The sequence below is a fragment of the Grampus griseus genome (genome assembly GCF_964374135.1).
Source record: "Grampus griseus genome assembly, chromosome: 9".
Classification (NCBI taxonomy): domain Eukaryota; kingdom Metazoa; phylum Chordata; class Mammalia; order Artiodactyla; family Delphinidae; genus Grampus; species Grampus griseus.
In genome coordinates this window covers 32,981,629-32,988,920 of record NC_139003.1, presented here as the reverse complement: position 1 = coordinate 32,988,920, position 7,292 = coordinate 32,981,629, and the positions used below count along the sequence as shown (strand labels likewise).

Genomic DNA, 7,292 nt, shown 5'->3' with positions numbered 1-7,292 from the left:
TTCTAAGTCTTTATTATTGTGACAGTTTCCCCCCAATAATATGTTACTCTATTTTAAATTAATTACAATTTATTTTATTTATAGATTTTTCTACCCAAATCACTGCTATACCACCATAATCACGGCCATCTTCATCTTTTGCCTACCTAGTTGCCACAGCCTCTTAACTGGTCTCACTCCCAGCTTCAATATGATCTTTTCCAATCCATCTTCCCCTTCAAAAAAGAAGTGATCTCATGAAGACTCCATGTCATTCCCCTGCTTAAACTATCAATTATATGCCATTGCCCTTAGAATAAAATCCAAACTCTTGAGCAGTGTTCACAAGGCCTTCACTATCAACCCACTGTTGTCTTCAGCAACTATCTTCTGCAGCCCTCACTGAAGTGCCCAGCCCTCTCCTGTCCATGGCAGCATCACTCTTCCCCTCATGGCCTGTCTAACCCTTCCTGTTTCCAGAACCCCACCACATTAAGTGCTTCTTCTATGTCTTCATATAAAATCTTGTACAAACCCCTATTATCACTTACCACATGGTAAAACTAACCCTGTTAAATAACCCCACTAGACTGCTGGTTAGGTCTTTGAGAACCAAAAATATGACTTCATCTTTGTTTCCTGGGGTTCTAAAATGGTGCCAAGCACTTAGTGAGGTCAATCAATATTTTCTGAATGTACAACTACATGAATAAATAATTGAAGAAAATTTGGGATGATTGCAGAGCTGGAGTGGGAATCACATTTTGACATCATAATTTTCTTCATTTGCATGAGGGGTTTGAAAAGTACTGATCCTAATAAGATTTTCCTTCTCATCATTTTCTCACTCATGAATCATTAAGTTGGGAAAATGAAAATGTATGTAAAGCATATCAAGTATATTTCATCTTTTGGGGTAATGCCTATCTTTACTCTCAATTTTCTTGCCTGAAATTTATTTTCACGGCTTCAGGGGTACGAAATGCTAGTACTTAAAACTGGTTTGGAAACATTCTCTCTGGCATTTTAGAATGTTGCTATTTCTTTTACTATCCTATTTCCCATTTTGAAATTTATACTAAAACATTGTTTTTATCGAGTTTTACATTTTAGAAAACACAGTCCCATACACTGTCTCATTTGAATCCAGGACAAATTAAATAGCATAGTGGAGAAATCACATAAATAATGGCTCAGTTTCTTTAGCTTGCAATTTCATCATTTTTGAATGTTTACTTAAGATAACAAAAGCTTAAAGAATTTTTACAAGATTACATATTACTTTCAGATAAAAAAAAAGTAGGTAGTGTTGCAATGAAAATGTTGCACCACTAATGCAACTTATCATAAATCAGGATTTGGTATATTTCCTTCCTTCACGGTATATGTGTATGTAGGGAGGACAAGAGAAGGAATTGAAGGAGGAGGGAGCAGAAGATAAGGATATACTAGATATCTAGGTTATATGTTTTAGGAATAAAAATAATTTCGGCTTCCATAGCTAATCTTCCCAATTTCTTCTCCCTGTTTACTGCCAAATGAGCAAAAGAAGGCACCTGTTGTATTTTAAAACCATTTTTGCACCCACTCTTCAGCTTCTTTCTTCAGACTATATCTGAACTGCTCCCACTGCAGCCTTACACCTTGATGCTTGTTTAAATGAATGATACCTTTGGGTGAGGTAACATTTCAGTCTACTAGTAGACATCCATTACTTCACTGTGAATGGATGATCTGAGAAGGGGATGCTGAAAACTATATAAGGGGCCCTAGCATGAGGGCCTTGAGTGGAGTGCCACCTGAGAGCATCTTACACTGATTAAAAGACACGCCACCAAAGTGAAAGTCAAGACAGAAAAGGGAGAACAGGAGGCTCCAATGACACAATCTTTACCCTTCACAGTTTTGCTTTTGGACACCTCTGTTCAAACCCCTAGCGAAGGGGTCTGAACAGGGTGGAAGGAGTTGAAGTCAGCTAAGACCATAAAGGAAAGTTCCTTATGTTTTGTTAAATGAAAAGGGCCTTGGGAGGGGGCATGAGGGCTCTCCTAGAACCCTGTGCCCTAAAGAAAATGGCAGAAGAGCAAAAGTTAAAATGAAAACTGTACTACAACTTGTGACCATCTGTCTCTCTTCCACCTCACCTCTCTGTGCTGTTGACTGTTGCCATGTATCTGTGGCAAAGAAAGAAGACCATGCAGCAGTCAGAGAAATCAGAGGACACCACTTCAACAATTATCCAAAAATAGGACAGACACCTATCTGCCTGCACTTGGACGTGTCAGGTCATTCAGCTTGGCTGCACAGCTGGAGAAGTTGTTTTGCCATTATAGGAAAAGGTAGGGGTGGAGAATGATGAAAGAAAGGAAGAGACATGACTCAGAGTGGGAAAGAGCACGTAACCAAGGGCAAATATTTCTCCCAGACATAAATGGTTCAGGAAGAGATAGGAGCTACAGGTCATCTTTGGAGCATTCTTTTCTCTCCCTGCCTCTGAGTAGCTTGTCATCGAGCACCTGCCAGTAACAAAAGGGGAGAGAAGGGCAGGAGGCAGGACCTGCCTCTAACTGAATGGCACACCAGTTCCAGCCAAGTGCTGGCTCAGCTAACTGGGACAGTGAAACAAGGAGTCATTTGGAAAGTTGCAGGGATAAACACAGCATTTCCCAGGGAGGCAGGTGGCAAAGATAACATGTTTCTTTTACTGAGGAGGACACCGGTTGGAATCCTTCATGCATTACAACAGTGGGAGAATCCTGATCTCTGGTACAAATAATAACATTTCCATTTGTTAAGCATTTATTACTTGCTGGGCATTTATTTAATCTGCACAATAACTCTATGATGTGGGTTCTATTATTGTTTTTCAGATGAGAAAACTGATGTCCTTAAGTTGAAGAATTTTCCCAAGATCACATGGGTGTCAAGATCTGGGCCAAGAGAGTCTGACACCAGAGTTCAGGCTCTTAATCACTACAGAGATTATCGGCTATTTCTAGGATGTGGGTATGACTGTTCTAATGACTAATTCTGCCTTCCGACCAAAATCTTCTTTTTTATTCATTGTTCAGTCATGTCACCTTTCCTGCTATGAGAAGCACCTTTTTTCTTTCCTTTCTCCCATAAATGGAGTCAGTACAAAGTCCTCAGTGGTGGGAGCGCCCTACAACCTGGTATCTGGGCTCCCTGTACCTTCCTCACTCTGCCCCCTTCTGATCCCTGAGCCCTCCCCCAGCCCTATTCTCTACTTTCCTGAGCACACCATTTCCTTCCCTGTATGATCTGTGCCCTAGGCCCTAACACTCCAGCTAATGTCAGAAAAATATCTTTCAGGAACTTCCCTGGCAGTCCAGTGGTTAAGACTTCGCCTTCCAATGCAGGGGGTGTGGGTTCTATCCCTGGTCAGGGAGCTAAAATTTCACATGCCCCAGGGCCAAAGAATCAAGACATAAAACAGAAGCAATATTGTAACAAATTCAAATAAAGACTTTAAAAATGATCCACACCAAAAAAAAAAATCTTAAAAAAAATTTTTTAAAAAGAAGATTATCTTTCACATGCTATTATTCCCATGTTTTATAAATTTCATAAAATTGTACTACCTTTAACAAAAACTTTCTTATTATGTATCAGAAACACAATGATGATCTTTCTCCTCAATACTAAACACCTAGACATCTAAAATTTTAATAATTACAGTAATAATTTCTCGTTAGGCTAAGCATATACCTTTCGAGATAGGGGCCATATTTCATATCTTCATTTGGTTGGAAATTTCTTATCAGTTTGCACAGCTTTTAGTATGTTATCCAATCCTATTGTCATTTATTTTACCTTGAAAATTCCAGGGAAAACCATATATAATTTTATTTTCCTCCAATAAGATAATTTGCTCACGAGAAATTTTAAAAACAGAAAAACCAGATTGGCGTATACAATCATATTAATGGCTTGGTTGTATATTGTCATACTGCTTTTCAATAGGCTTGTACAATTTACAATTGCAATAGCAGTGTATGTGTCTCCACACATTATCAGCATTCATGTGTATATATGTATATCAGTAAAAGTTACATATATATGTAATTTTTACTAAGATATTAGGTGGTATTATAGAACAACATTATAGTATTCCATTTTGCACACATAAAATTTTAACAAACATTTTTCTACAGTGATAACTCATACTGTGATCCCCACACTCATTTTCCCCTAATTTTTCATTCACTTTAATATAGTAATGCTGTCTGTGCTTTGCAATAACAGTTATGCTGAACACCTATCATAGGGCATGGTGTTTATATTTCCCACTATTGGCAATGGCGAGCAGAGATCCACCCACTCTTCTGCTCTTCCTTCCCTCTTTCTCCTCCTCTTTGCTCTCATCCAGTCCAATGAACTGAATATTTTAGATGGCTTTGAAGGGTGAAGGCTTACAATGTTTTGCTATGAGACAAAGAAAAACTCAGTGGATCACACATGATCTTGATTTCTTTAGAACTCTGTCTTAAATGATCTCACAAAGTTTAATATTATTTCTGATTGAAACTTTGCAAATAGTGCACCAAAATAAAGAAATCACCAAATGAACATGTCTGCAAAAACAAACATTTTTTACATACATATTTTCTCACAAAGCAGTTGTGGTAAACTAGTCAATATCATAATAGGGAGCCATATGGAAAATGAGAAGTCATCACCCTGGAATATATATAAAGCGTAAGATACAAGCAAGCCTTCCTTCCCAGTTTAGATATGACTGTGTTGAGGCAGTCACAGAAATAGCACACATTATTTAGGGTTAGGTAATATAAACTAAATGAAATCTCCACAGAGTATCTAGCATATTCGATCAATTTCATGGTAGCCTCCGGGTGCAGGGGCCATGAAGAGGGCGGAAGGGGTGAGGGAGGGCCATGATCAAAGCATTGGAAATAAAATATCAAAAAAAAAATTTTATCGTATAGAAAAAACAAGTGAGCAATCAACTGAATTATTTATGTACATTTTATTTAGACAAGAGAAAGATCTTATGAAGATTATAAATTTGAAAATAGACCCCTGAAAAAGAGCCAGAGTTGTTGATATTATTTATTCTAAAGGTGAGTAAAGGGCCACATAAAAGATGAAAAATATTGTACAAAGAACGATTTTATTAAAACTATTTTTTTTCTGAGAGAGAGAAAGACTAAGTGGGGTCATCTTAAGTGATAATTTTATTAGAGTAGGCACATGCAAAAAGAATTGTGATCCTAAATATATTGAACAAGAGGAAATGGCAAAAAAGATCATAAACTACTTTTCATGTTAGAACTTTTGGAATGATGAGACAGATCAGATGCAGGCAGTCTCTATGCTGCATGATGAACTAGGGATTCATGTAAAGATTTCCATGATTTCATGATTCTTAGAGTTGAAGAAATATTCAGAATTGGAAAGGAAAATCCTCCCAGTCTTAAAATCTTCAATGAAGTTGGCCCAGCATGACACGCTTCTAGTGCAGGGTGGGTTTGGGCTACTTTGAAGCCCTCCCTAAGGCCAGTGCTGCCTCAGCTCTTGCCACAGCCAACACGTTTTGGGTGTGGCTAATGGGAGAATTTAATACAGCTCAACTCCTTTCGTAGCAAACAAACAAACAAACAAAGCAAAAAAAGAAACCAACAACAACAACAACAAAAACCCATCCTGGCTGCTGTCCAGTTTGTAATTCCTGATTTCACATCCCAAGAAGACTTCAGTTTATAGAAATGCAAAGAACTGCCAGTTCCCTGTAAGCAACTTGGACAACTTAGCCTGTAGGGTTTCCCCTTAAATGATGCTTCCTTCAATTTCCTTCAAATATTTCTTTAATAGTATGTTACTTCCTTTTCGGAGTTGGGATTCCCTGTAAGGCATCCAGGCTGCCTTACTACTGCTCTTCCTATGATGATGTACAAGCTCTGTTATGCATGTATTTGTGGAGGTTTTTCTTCATCCGTGGTTCTTATATATGAGGATTTTTTGTTTTGTTTTTTAGTTTATTTGCTGACATAACTTCTGCCTTTTTTTTCATTTTCCCAAGACTGAATGATTATTTAATAAAAAGCATTCCACACTGTATAGAAACCAACACTCTCTCCCATAATTCTGTGTATATGGGACTACAGAAATGTCACTGTCCCTGTCCCACATCTTCAAATTGACATTCTCAGGTCACAACAATAAGTCTTCCTAAAGGGGACCTTCTGGAAAAACAAGCTATTTCCTCGGCTCATATTTCCCTCTTTTTGTAGCAGGCACCAGCCATCTATCCAAGAAGTATATATTGGGGAGTAAGGAGGGCATCCATCAGCAAGCCCACAGCTGTTGACAGCCATAAGATTAGAGACAAGCACAAAGGGATAGATCAACACACTGGCAAAAAAATCCTGTGACAGCTAGGGAATAACTCATTTCATTCATAGGGGAAACCCCACCGTTTGGTGCAAGGACATTGATGAGGTAGGCCACTGAGTTACAGAGCCACAAAGAAATGATGTCACCTAGGAGGCGAGGAATAACACCCACAAAAATCCTAGTATGTCCTCTTCCTGATAGATAGTTACTATGGAGTCACAAAGTCCATGGTACTTGGATTCTCTGCCAATGAATTGTACCATAGATCTCAGGGTGCTCACGTGAAAGGGATGAGTGATGAGAGTAGCAGCAGAAGAAGCCATCATCTCTCCAGTTGTCTCCTTGATAACTCGGTCAGAGATGAAACTTCTTTCTGTACATTTCCAAATCATGACTCCTCAACCTTGTCACACTACTGGTAATGTTGTAAAACTTTACCATGGACCACAGTTCCAAGGACCCCTGAACACAGTCTTGGAGTTAAGCCTGTGCACAACCCATACTTTCCATGGATGTTTGCAATGTGCTGAGCCTAACAAAAAAGACCAGGAAGCTGACATACTTGCCGCCCCTAAATATTTCGTCCAACTGTTGGAGGAAGAGGCTCATATCCCACCTTCACATACAAGAGCGGCTGGGACAGGATGGTGAGACGAGAGCCCAGGAGCACCTGACTGGTAGCGTCCGCCATGATGGCACCCACTGAGGGACATACAGACTGAGCCACCAAGCACGGAGCCTGTCTGGGATCATGTGCCAGGGCCACAGGGTTCACTGGCCCACCCTCGTGTGCGCACACTCACTCCCTGCCCAGCTTCTGCCTAACACCTCCCTAACACCTTCAGAGAATAAGCATTTTCAAGTTTCCTCTAGAATGCTGCTTTTCAAAGTTTAATGTGCATACGAATAACCTGGCAATCTTGTTAAAATGCAGATTC

The 7,292-nt window shown here is 39.3% G+C and overlaps 1 pseudogene across 1 annotated transcript; it reads right to left on the bottom strand.

Moving 5' to 3' along the window:
- Positions 1–6,150: 6,150 nt before the first annotated feature.
- On the bottom strand, positions 6,151–7,045 carry LOC309827503 (mitochondrial carrier homolog 2-like; annotated as a pseudogene). The gene has a single exon. The product of its transcript is annotated as a mitochondrial carrier homolog 2-like (transcript).
- Positions 7,046–7,292: the final 247 nt, after the last annotated feature.